At 40.8% G+C, this 13,144-nt stretch overlaps 1 protein-coding gene across 5 annotated transcripts in view; it reads left to right on the forward strand.

Annotated features, from left to right (window-relative positions):
• The window catches only part of LOC125885493 (uncharacterized), an 84,544-nt gene that overhangs the window by 62,139 nt on the left and 9,261 nt on the right, over positions 1-13,144 (forward strand). The gene's annotated exons all lie outside the window — the stretch shown is intronic.

Consider the following 13,144-nt stretch of genomic DNA (forward strand, 5'->3'; position numbering starts at 1 on the left):
GTTGTAGATGGTCGGTGTAGGCTAGGAGGTGAACTGATAAACCGGTTTTCTTGCAGAGTCTTTCAAGTTGTCGTTTCTGGGTCTTCATTTGGCAAAGTGCGGGAGTGTACCAGGGGGCAGAGTGAGTGAATGAGACGGTTTTTGTTTTGGTGGGGGCGAGCTGATCCAAGCAGGAGGAGAGCGTGTCGTTGTAGTAGTTCAGTTCAGCGGGGTCATCAGACGGCAGGGGAGGTGAGGCAGACAGACAATGGGTGAGTGAGGCTGAGAGAGCTGAGGGATATAAGATTTCTGAAAGTTATGGTCCGGTTGTGTTTTGTGGTGGGGATAGGGATGCCTGTGTCCATAGCGATAGCCAAGTGGTCAGAGATGTGTAGATTGTGGAATGTTGAGATTAGTGGAGCAGAACAAGTCCAGAATGTGACCATGGTTGTGTGTTGGGAAGTTCATGTGTTGGGTGAAGTTGAGTCAGTGTAGCAGTTCCAGAAATTCTGTGGCAGGTTTATTGTCTGTACTGTCAATGTGTAGATTGAAGTCACCCAGGAGGAGAACAGATGGTGAGATGGCAGATAACTGGGTCAGAAAGATCTCAGCAAGATCAGAGAGGAAGGAGGGATGTGGTTTGGGGGGGCCATAAATGATGGCTGTGACCAGAGGACAGGGACCAGAGAGTTTGAAGATGAGGTGTTCAAATGAGGGGGCAGGAGGGATGGAGACGGTGGATATTGTACTATTTTTCCTGAAGATGGCAGCAATGCCACCGCCCCAGCCTTCTGTACAGGGTTTGTCAATGTAAGCGTATCCTGTAGGTGTGGTTTGGTTCAATGACAAGTAGTCCAGAGGTTTTTGCCAGGTTTCAGTGAGACTGAGAAAGTCCAGGTTATTGTCCATTATGAATTCATTGAGAATGAGACTTTGGTTGTTGAGGGAGCGGGTGTTGAATATAGTCAATTTCAGCTGAAGTTGCTTTGTGTTTGGCTGTGAGGACCGGGTTAGTAGAGGGAGATTGACCAGATCAATATGTCTTGTGCTTTATGCAGTACAACTAGAAGTGAGCTCATCCTTAATAATCCTACTAGAGAATTAAATGTCAGTGGTGGCTGCATGGGGCTGTTTCCAAATGATTCCAAAGACATAATCGTTTGTTAAGTCCATGAACAAAACATTTAGTGAAATAAAGTAGATGTAAGCGCTTTTAAAATTCACAACATGTTTATGTTCAATGAAAAATCCAGTAACGTTTTCTATGAAAACCACATCTATAATGCATTATGAGGGCATTCATAGTGTATCATAATGCATTTTTAATGCTCTATGACTACACTCATAAACACACATAATGCTTTCTAATGCACTTTATCAACTGTCATAAAACATTATAGATGTGATTTATAATTTATGACAAACGTGAAGTGTCTTATGGCTGCTCTTGTCCAGTTATAAACTAAAGGTTGAGTGATAGGGCTTATAATGCGTTATGAATACCTATATAGTGTGTATAGCCTATTCATAATGCATTATAAACCCCATCAGTCCACCTCTAATTTATAACTGGTCAAGAGCAGCCATAAGACAGTTGATACTTTATGTGTGTTAATGAGTGTGAATTAAGAGCATTATGACTGCATCAGGATTAAGTATAAATGGGAAGCGTTTTATTTAAGGTCCTTGTAATAGGCGTTAGTTAATATGTAATAAGGTGCTTATAACTCCTTATCCACCTTATTTTCAAACACGGAAGTAAATAGTGATCAACTTCCGTTTTTTTGTGCGTGACTTCCGGTCAGCCGTTTTCCCTCATGCTTTCCCTTACCGAAGCTAACGGTGCAAGCTATGTTTTTTTCAATTTTTAGTTGTTTATGTTAGTCAATCAGTTAGTTAGTCTGTGTATTTTGTATAGATAACTGTGTCCACGTTTCCGTTATAACGGAAATTTATTCCCTCTAAACGCGAATAAATCGCACGTCAATCATAAACTATGAACCAAAAAAGCACAGTTTATCCCGAGTGAGACAAACTGCTTGACCCCCGTCTCCAGTGTACCAGCAGAGAACCTGCAGAACCGAATCAGCGAAAAAACACACCGGGCTAAGCCTCTCTACCTGAGCAGCTGAAGCTGCGGCTCGCACCCTCGACACATAGACGGTGCTTCTGCATGCCAGCCAAACGTACACGCAACTGTGAGAAATAAATATGTGAGGTGTACGCTGCTTTTCTATCTTTTTTTCCCTTTTCTTTCTTTCTTTCTTTCTTTCTTTCTGTCGGCGACATACACTCCTAACACAGGACGGGTTGTTTTAATTGACTGAGTTGATCATTAAGCCATAGTGATACGCGGATCGGCTCTGATAGCACCTGAATCAGCATGTACGCATCAACCATCCAGCCGTTACAACATGATTGAGCTAGCAAAGCAGTTTTGTGTTGCTATGTGTGGTATTTATTCAGTTTTGGGAAATCACGATGTCTAGAAAGCATCAGTGGCTGCAGCTGACAGGGACAGCTAACGTTAACACTAGCAGCAAAGCTAACATCAGGATCGCCATCCATTAAAAGCCTCCCGTTGTCGGATACGACATGAAACTACTCCAATTAGCTCAATCATGTTGTAACTAAGACATCCGCTGGAGAATTTTTTTTTTTCACGGGCCACTTTGTGAGTTTAGTGAGTTATTACAGACACGGCTAACGGCTAACAGCTAACGGTTAGCCCAGCTAATCTACTATAACCATGTTATTAATTACACACAGAGAAATGTATAATGTTTGTTCAGTCATTGTGTTTATAGACTTTACAAATATATATACATATATATAGCTAAACTCAGCAAGGTAAACAACAAGGTGATTCCCATTTACACAGTGGTAAGAGTGCTGGACCGGAAGTGTCGCACAAAAAAACGGAAGCTGGCTGCGTTCTGTTTTGCCTCCGTGTTTCCGTGAAAAATAAGGTGGATAAGATGCTTATTAACATTATTAAATGTTTAATAAGACAATATACGTGTAAATGATAACATTATAAACATATTAATTGTTAGATTGTAAGACATTTATGAGCACTTATAAGAAACTTGTTAACAGTGTATAGACTGCTTAAGAATGTTAAAAAAAGCCTTATGAGTTTCTTACAATTGTTTATAATAGCATTACAAACACATTTATTGTTAAACCTTTACTAAAAATTTTTTGTTGCTTTATTAAGATTAAAACATACTTTATTATGCATTTATTAACAGTTAACTATGCACTTATTAACAGTTAGCTATGCTTTTTTGCAGCTACCAGATCTAAAGCAAGAACAGTGCCTTATTAAGCTTAATAAATCCTTTATTATGCACTTATTAAAAGTTAACTATGCTTTTTTGCAGCTACCAGATCTAAAGCGAGAACAGTGCCTTATTAAGCTTAATAAACCCTTTATTATGCACTTATTAACAGTTAACTATGCTTTTTGCAGCTCTCCATTCTGGAATGAGCACTACATGTGGTCAAAGTTGATAAAATGTGAAGAAACAATTGCATAACAATATAATGTTTCAGCGGTGAAACACAAAAACACACTTTAACACAGCTCTTTTGAAAATTTGTTTTTTTTTAGTTGTCATTTTCATGCATGAATGGCAGCCACAAAGAGAACATTTTATAAAACATTGCCTAAAACAGGCTGTTGAAAATAAAAATATAAAAATACAATCATTGATACTTTCAACATTGAGGTACATTATATATTGTAAAACACATTCTTAAAATGTGATTTAAAACATCAGTAATCACATCCACAAAAAAAGTTTTAATTAAATTTTTTTTTAAATTAAAAAAAAAATTAATTAAAAAAAAAAGTGCAGTGTGCATTCATGAAAGACTGGATTGCATTTATTTAAAATAATAAAGAAAGAAAAATGACACAAAATAATTACACAAGTACTCCTTTCTAGCATAGACTGTAAAAAGTGGACGTAACTACCGTGACATCACCCATTGGTTTGTGGACTCCCGTTTTGAAGCCACGAGTTTGGTGATTTGGCTGCCGCCATCTTGGATTTTTGGAGCCAGAAGTGACCCACTCCTTTCCTGATCTGGGGTTGCAATATGTAATGTACGTTACCAGGGTTGCTGCAGTGGTAACCACACCCTAAAACATACCCTGCTTTTATCGTGTATTTTACTCTAAATGGGACCATAATTTACAAAATGAACATCATGCTGTATTGAAGACTTGATTCTAGCAATTGAGATCATAAACACACTAGGAAAATGTTTACTGAGGTAATAAATCAAGTGAGAAGTAGAGTCATTTTATGATAGACTTCTATACAAACGGACTTCTTTTTGGAGCAAGTGGAGTCGCCCTCTGCTGGCCATTAGAAAGAATGCAGGTTTAAGGCACTTCCGCATTGGCTTCACTTTTCAGACACGGAGCTACCCGCTTGTTTTCTGGCCTTCATTCTAGCCTACTCTGTACCTCTTAGTTACATCACGTAGTAGCCTACCAAGAGGACCATCTTTGTGTTTCCTGCCCAGCTATTCAGTCCACTCAACAAGACAAAGATGGTCAGACATTATGCGCTCGGTTTGATTGCCTCTTTGTCTCCAAACTTGCTCCTTAATGCTACACCAGGCTCTTTCTATGTGTTGTGTGTGGGCACCTGTTTGGGGATCTACATACCACCTTGTATGATTTACAGTCATGTGATTGTAGCCGAGCGCAGGTAGGACACGATAAGCACGCCATTTATCGCTAATGAAGGATGATCCTGTCCTGACATGGTGTGCAATGAGTGGGAGAAGGTCTTGTCGACCTCTTCTTTCTACAAGGCACAGCACTGGCTTTGCTCTCTTTTCCTCTGCTGCTGCACACCAAGCATGCCGAACACCCATTTCCATCTTCTCCAAGTGCCACCGATTCTTCCTCTCCCATACTGTTGTGATGATGAAAACCAATAAAGCAAAAAAAAAAGGAAACAGCTCATGTAGTGTAATTAACAACTTCCAGGCAAACATGCTTTTGAACTAAATTCAACTTAAGACACAGGATCCTTTCAAAGTATTTCAGTTTTTAGAATACTTTCTAATGGTATTGTCACTGTGATAATCTGCCAATTAATTGTTGTATGTTTGTATGTTACAAACCAATGGGTGATGTCATGGTAGTTACGTCCACTTTTTACAGTCTGTGCTAGAAAGGAGTACTTGTGTAATTGTTTTGTGTTATTTTTCTTTGTTTATTATTTTAAATAAATGCAATCCAGTCGTTCATGAATGCACACTGGAATCAATGTGGGGCAGCATGCTATATAGGTTAAGTAGCCTGGCAAATACCTACAGACTGGAATTGGAATCACGCAGTTTATTATTATTATTATTTATTAGGGCCCAAGCGACGACGAAGTCGTCCGCGGAGGACGCTATTGAAATCGCGCTGTTTATGATTATTATTCAACGTTACAATTCCGGCTTCTATTAAAGCGGATGGAGCAAAAACGGTTGGTTCGCTACTTGTTCCACAAACTTCAACCGATTGAAACCATTCAAACATGAAAACGTTCAGCTGAATTAGGACAATCACGGATCTATTCACTTTTTTCCTAACATTCATACTTTCTGAGATATTTCCGATTTTTCCCAAATCCTTTTCCCACTGGGAATGTATTACGGAATCCTCAAAAATCTAAACATTTCACCTTTTTTCAAACTGTGACTACCGATTCGTACTTTCAGCTAGAAACTCCATTCAAAATGGAAAATATTCATGATTTTGCTGACTTTTTACATATGATTCAACTTTTCAATCCCATTCAATCTTTCAAAAATATTCAGTGTTTTCTGAAACTTTGTTATAATGGAAGTCAATGAGAAAATCCTTCAAACTCACTCATCTTCACCCACACATCACGAATTCATACATTGACGTAGAAACTCCGTTCCAACTCTCAAACGTTGACGCTGCCGTCGACTTTCAGGAACTAATTCAAATTTTCAATATCTCTTTTAGTTTTTCTACAAAGTCAGTTTAAAATACATGAAGTTTTCAGCCCTTCTCAGACTTTATAATGGGTGTGTATTGCGTGAGCTAGAGTGGGTGATGTCATCACTAGAGTGGAGAGCAGCTGTAAACTCATCAAGAAATTTTCTCTTCAACTCGCTCATACGGCCACAATTTTCACTGAACATACACAATTTATACAAAAAAAAAACGTAGGAAAATTTGTCCTGGTCACAGAAATGGTGACGTGGAATCTGTCACATGTACACATTTTTGCTGAGCGGCTCCAAAGCGAAGGGAGTGCCGATTTTTTTCTCATTCACTCCCATGTAATCTGAGAGGAGAACTTTCTGGAAACAGCTGAGGTGCAACACATTTGTAACTCGCTCCTGTGACCACATTTTTGACTCTAGAAATATATAACATGACACGTGCGTTCACAAGAAGTGGCTCTCTCTCACAATCACTTTATTTTCATTATTGGACCAACGGTTTGGGTATGGGAAGAATTTGTTCGAGGAGTTCAAACCCATTATAAACAGCCTTGGCTGATCTGCTCTCTCATGAGCTCTCTGTGTGCCCCCAGGTGCAAGCAAGTCAGGAATCACCTTGACAACAGCAGCACACACACACATGCAACACAGCCCTCTACTCATACTTGAATTTTCTCTTCAACTCGGTCATACGGCCACAATTTTCACTGTACATACACAATTTATACCACAAAACGTAGGGAAATTTGTCCTGCTCACAGACGTGTTGACATGGAATCTCTCACACGTACACATTTTTGCTGAGTGGCTCCAAAGCGAAGGGAGTGCCGATTATTTTTTCTCATTCACTCCCATGTAAACTCAGAGGAGAAATTTCTGGAAACAGCTGGGGTGCAACACATTTTAAACTCGCTCCTATGACCACATTTTTGACTCTAGAAATATAAAACACCACACAGGCGTTCACGAGAAGTGGCTGTCTCTCACCATCACTTTATTTTCTTGATTGGACCAACGGTTTGGGTATGGGAAGAACTTGTTCGAGGAGTTAAAACCCATATTAAACAGCCTTTGCTGATCTGCTCTCTCATGAGCTCTGTGTGCACCTCAGGTGCAGGCAAGTCACTAATCGCCATGACAACGGCTGCACACACAGACAGGGCCACACACGGCTCTCTGTCTGTGTGTCTCACAATCTTTAAAGGACAGATTACAGCAGCAGAATCTTCATTTGAAACAGCAAATACACATTATTAACCCTTAAAGTGCCAAAATGGGCTCTCTAGCGCCACCTAGGTGCACTAAACTGGCCACTGTGGCCCATAGGAATGACGTAGAAATATCAAACCAAAACTGCCGTGTTCGACATACAAATCACACGCTGACACCCATGACCTAATTCCAACAGGAAGTGAGCTATTTGACCTTTCAAAGTAAGATTTCGCCTCAAACATGCTCTTAAAAAAAAACATCTCCTCCTGCACCGTTTATTGTATCGGCTTTAAAGACACACACATGCCACCTCAACTGCTGCTAAACAGATCTTCTGTATAACTTTATCAACTTGTTCGAGGAGGTAAATCTCCACTAAAACAGGTCTCTCTGTGTTCTGTCTCTGTCTGTCTCTGCTCTTCTGCCAGGTGCACATGGCAACCGCTGTCACACACAAACTCACAGAAACATGATGTGTGTGCGTGTCTACATCTCACATGCAGACATGACAGGGCCACATTCTCCATTTTAACCCTTTAGGTGCCAGAGTTTATTGAGGAAAATATTCCATTTTCATTTCAACATTTCAAAAGACTGTGGCTTGAAAGTGGTTACAGATAGAGGCATGCTGTAAATGAGAAAACTATTCATCATGACCCAAAGTTTGTCATGGGAGTAAATTAACTCATCTAATTTGCATATTGTGGCGTCACTAGGTGGCGGCCATATTGGATTTCATAAATCTCAGTAAAACAACATTTTGAACATATTGACACAGTAGATTTCTTTTGTTTTGTGCTGTTTTTGTCATCTCATCCTCAAAATAAAGGAAGATGAATCTGATGGGAAGAAATTTGCTCATCTAATTTGCATATTGTGACATCACTTGTACATACCTACAGCTACAGAAAGCATTCAAACATCAAAACGTTCAGCTCTGTAAGGATTTTCTGATGTTTGTGGCAATATGTTTGATATTTCTAAATAATTCACAGTGACAACATAAGCTGGGGGCCGAAACGGGCGCAAGTGCGAGGTCCCGCCCAACCCTGCTTGCAGCTTTAATTCGGGACCGAGCCTAGAGGCAGAGGACTGCTCACAGAGCAATAAAGTTTGAACAATCTGAATGTTTGAAAGTTTGTTTTTGGTGCGTTTATTATTATTATTTCTTTCTTTCTTCCGCCGCCTCTTTGAGCTGGAATTTGACCTAAACATGCTCAAAAACTCACCAAAATTGGCACGCATGTCAGACCTGTCGAAAAATTTTAGAAAATCAAAAAATTAACCCCTAAAGTGCCAAAATGGGCTCTGTAGTGCCATCTAGGCACACAAAAATGGCCGCTACAGCCTGCAGGAACGTCGTAGAAACATGAAACCAAAACTGCCGTGTTCGTCTCATGAAGACCTAAAAATCACGCGCTGACACCCCTGACCTAAATCCAACAGGAAGTGAGCTATTTGCCCTTTCAAAGTAAGATTTTGCCTTAAAACTGCCTTTCCTAAAAAATCTTCTTGTCATACAATTATTGTTTCTTTCTCCCGCCGCCACTTTAAACTGGAATTTGACCTCCTAAACATGCTCCAAAACTCACCAAAATTGGCATGCATGTCAGGGCTGGCGAAAACTTTTAGGAAATGACAAAATTAATCCAAAAAGTGCCAAAACGGCCTCTCTAGTGCCACCTAGCAGTCTAGGTACACAAAAATGGCCGCTACAGCCTGCAGGAACGTCGTAGAAACATGAAACCAAAACTGCCGTGTTCGTCTCATGAAGACCTAAAAATCACGCGCTGACACCCCTGACCTAAATCCAACAGGAAGTGAGCTATTTGCCCTTTCAAAGTAAGATTTTGCCTTAAAACTGCCTTTCCTAAAAAATCTTCTGTCATACAATTATTGTTTCTTTCTCCCGCCGCCACTTTAAACTGGAATTTGACCTCCTAAACATGCTCCAAAACTCACCAAAATTGGCACGCATGTCAGGGCTGGCGAAAACTTTTAGGAAATGACAAAATGAATCCAAAAAGTGCCAAAACGGCCTCTCTAGTGCCACCTAGCAGTCTAGGCACACTAAAACTGCCGTGTTCGTCTCATGAAGACCTAAAAATCACGCGCTGACACCCCTGACCTAAATCCAACAGGAAGTGAGCTATTTGCCCTTTCAAAGTAAGATTTTGCCTTAAAACTGCCTTTCCTAAAAAATCTTCTTGTCATACAATTATTGTTTCTTTCTCCCGCCGCCACTTTAAACTGGAATTTGACCTCCTAAACATGCTCCAAAACTCACCAAAATTGGCACGCATGTCAGGGCTGGCGAAAACTTTTAGGAAATGACAAAATTAATCCAAAAAGTGCCAAAACGGCCTCTCTAGTGCCACCTAGCAGTCTAGGCACACTAAAATGGCCGCTGTGGCTTGTAGGAGTGACCTAGACAGATCAAACCAAAACTGTCTTGTTCATCTCATCAAGACCTACAAATCACGCACTCACACCCATGACCTAAACACAAGAGGAAGTAAGCTTTTTCCCTTTCAAAGTAAGATTTTGCCTCAAAAATGCTCTTTTTCAAAATTTCTTCAAAAATCTACTCCTTCTACACCATTTATTGTATCAGCTTCAAACTCGCACACATGACAGATCAACTAGTCTTAATCAGATATTCTGTATAACTTTTTCATTACTTGAATGGTTTGGATTTTATGGCGTCTTAAAGGTGATGTCGTACAAACCTCGACGATTTTTGTGCCACCTAGACACACTAAAATGCCCGCTGCGACCGATAGGAATCCCGTAGAAAGACCAAACCAAACTGGCTCGTTCGTCTCATCAAGTCCTATAAATCTCACACTGCAACCCCTGACCTAAGTCCAACAGGAAGTGCGCTATTGCCCTTTCATTGTAAGATGACATTTTTCACAAATTCTCTCTCTCAAAAATATTTGCTCCTACAATGTTTATCATAACTGCTTCAAACTTGCACACATGACAGCTCCACCCCCGGTGAACATAACTTGTGAAGGACTTTGTCATTACTGGAACGGTTTGGATTTTAGAAGCGTTCAAAGGTGCAGGACACAACTCCTTATGATGATCTCTGTAAGAAAAGATGAGGGCCAACACATCGTAAACTTGTGACTAAGGTCACATTTTTGAGTCCATAGACATAAAAGCTATATATTTCTGTATTCAGAACAAGTTTATCTGTCTGATGATGCCTTCAGATTGAAGATCGGACCCACGGTTTGGGAACTGGAAGGACTCGTTTGAGAAATTTTCAACCCATTCTGCTCTCACCTAGTCTCTCTCTCAGCTGCAGCTGTCATTAATTAGCATAACAAAAGCTTCACTCTGACAGACACAAACCGGTCTGTGTGTGTGTGTGTGTGTGTGTGTGTGTGTGTGTTACAACAACATTAATGAAAGTAATAATATTATAATTATAATTCTGGCTATTGTGGTACAACATGTTGAAAGTATATATTAATATCTGATAGTATACATATGTGACAATAATCATATGCGTATAATAACAGTAGAAGTATGGCACACACACACACACACACACACACACACACACACAGTCAGACAAACACACACACACACAAATGCTTGTGTGTATTTTTTTTGCCTTGGTGCTATTTATTATTAGAAGCTAAATCATAGGCTGTTTGCAAAATTGTATCGCGCTTGATGTGAATTAAACAGGCAGTTACGTCGAAATTTTGCCTCTGGGCAAGCATGTCATCGTTGAAATGGATCATATAACGTTGTGGTGGTGACTTTAAAACTTACCTTACCTTCAAAATTACCACTTGCTTACCAAAGCCTCTCCTGCTCCATCTGAGTTCTGTGTCTCAATGTGAAATGATGTGAAAGCATGCACAGGCATCAGTGTTGATTGGCTATCACTTGTGCCGTGTAGCCAATCAGAGGGGGCTGTTGGCGGGTCATTGTTACAAAGCCCAGTGCAATGGGGACTGCAGGCAGGGAGTGAGATGTCTGTATCAGAGCCAAAGGAGCGAGTTTTAAAATACGTTTATTTGATCGGTCTCTATCTCTCTATGTCTCTCTCTCTCGCTCTCTCTCTATCTCTCTTTCTCTCCCCTCTCTCTCTATCTCTCTCCTCTCTCTCTCTCTCTCTCTCTCTCCCTCTCTCTCTCTCTCGTGTCCTGTTACTGCATGTCACTAACTCGGCCGTACTGCATGTCAGTAACTCGGCCTCTTCTCCAGAGCCTTTGTGCTCCACTGTCTCGCAGGTTAACTTCTATCACAACGGTGCCTGGATAGTGTGACGTGTGAGGTTGTGCTGCTGCTGTGGTGTCAAATGCCTCCTGCTGATTCTGTTATCATTAGTCAATAGTCAACTCATCTTGAAGTGCCTGGGCTGTCACCTAACTACTTGCAGTCATTAATTAGCATAACAATGGCTTCACTCTGACAGACACAAGCCTGTGTGTGTGTCTTTTTTTGGAGTAGGAAGATGAAAACTGGTACATATCTGTATGTTGCCCAGATGCACAAAAAAGTCTCTGACACCAATGGTCTACTCCAAACACAAAGTCGGCCATTTTGATTTCAACTTTTCATTTTGACGGCGATTTTGTGATTTCGACACCTTGTATTTTGACAAACTCCTCCTACAGATTTTGTCCAATCAACTTCAGATTTGGTACAGATCACCCTGAGACCATGCTGATCAAAAGTTATTAAAAGCTTTTCTCTATGTCAAGGGACGTGGCCGCTATGGCGCCGCCATCGCCATCAAATATGTTTGGCTTTTTGATGGCTTCAGTGGCCTCATATCCTCATGAAAATTGAAACACAGGTCAAGAATGGCGAACTCTTGCATCTGACGGGCATCGCCCATGGGGGGGACAAAATGCCTCTATAGTGCCCCCTTGAAATTTTCAAAAAACCCTCCCCATAGGGGTTTTTTTGGAGTAGGAAGTTGAAACGTCACAACACGTCAGGGTTAATTTACTCTGAGTTTTGCTGGCCCCCCACGGTGGCACAGGAGAGCAAGGGCCCCATCACAGCTGCTTGCAGCTTTGATTTTCTTTTATTATTGTTTTTTTTTTTTTTTTTTAATTAATTCAAATAAACACAAGAAGTTTGTGCTCTAGAGAAAGGATCAACACTCAGTGAATAACCTAAGCCCTATGATAAGCTAATATGGCAAGGCTTAACTATACAAACCAGTGAGCAGTGATAACTAGCATGTCTTTGGGGTCATCGGGTGGTAACCTCCTTTCACCAGTGTTTCGTGTAGTTGGTCCCACGACACCTCCAGGAGGCTAGACAGTGATCTCTGGCGTCCCAAAGACACTCCCCTAATGCCAGGTCTCACTGCTCCCCTCCCCGCACCAACCCAGTAACCTCCCTTACCTTACTTATGCATGGCTTTCTCAGCCCAAACAGCACTGCCACCTTCAACCAAACCCAGGCTCCGTACATGCAAGCTCCAGGTAGAAGCAGGGCTGATACTACCTTTCGTAGCACATTCACCATACTCTATTTCACACGCTACATAGCATAACTACAATATAAGCTAAAGTTAAATGAGCTAAATAAACTTAAAGGATCAGCAAACACACTCACCTTGCCGCATGGCCTCAAACAAAATGGATTCAAATAGGCCACTCCCACACTTAAATAACCTTCCTCTTCCTGGACTTCCTCCTTACTTACACATGGCTTTCTTAGCCCAAACAGCACTGCCATCTTCAACCAAACCCAGGCTCCATACATGCGAGCTCCAGGTAGAGACAGGGCTGATACTACCTTTCCTAGCACATTCACCATACTCTATTTCACATGCTACATAGCATAACTACAATATAAGCTACAGTTAAAGGAGCTCAATGAACTTACAGGATCAGTAAGCACACTCACCTTGCCGCATGGCCTCAGACAAAATGGATTCAAATAGGCAACTCCCACACTCAAATACTTCCTCTTC

The sequence above is a fragment of the Epinephelus fuscoguttatus genome, linkage group LG1 (genome assembly GCF_011397635.1).
Source record: "Epinephelus fuscoguttatus linkage group LG1, E.fuscoguttatus.final_Chr_v1".
Lineage (NCBI taxonomy): Eukaryota > Metazoa > Chordata > Actinopteri > Perciformes > Serranidae > Epinephelus > Epinephelus fuscoguttatus.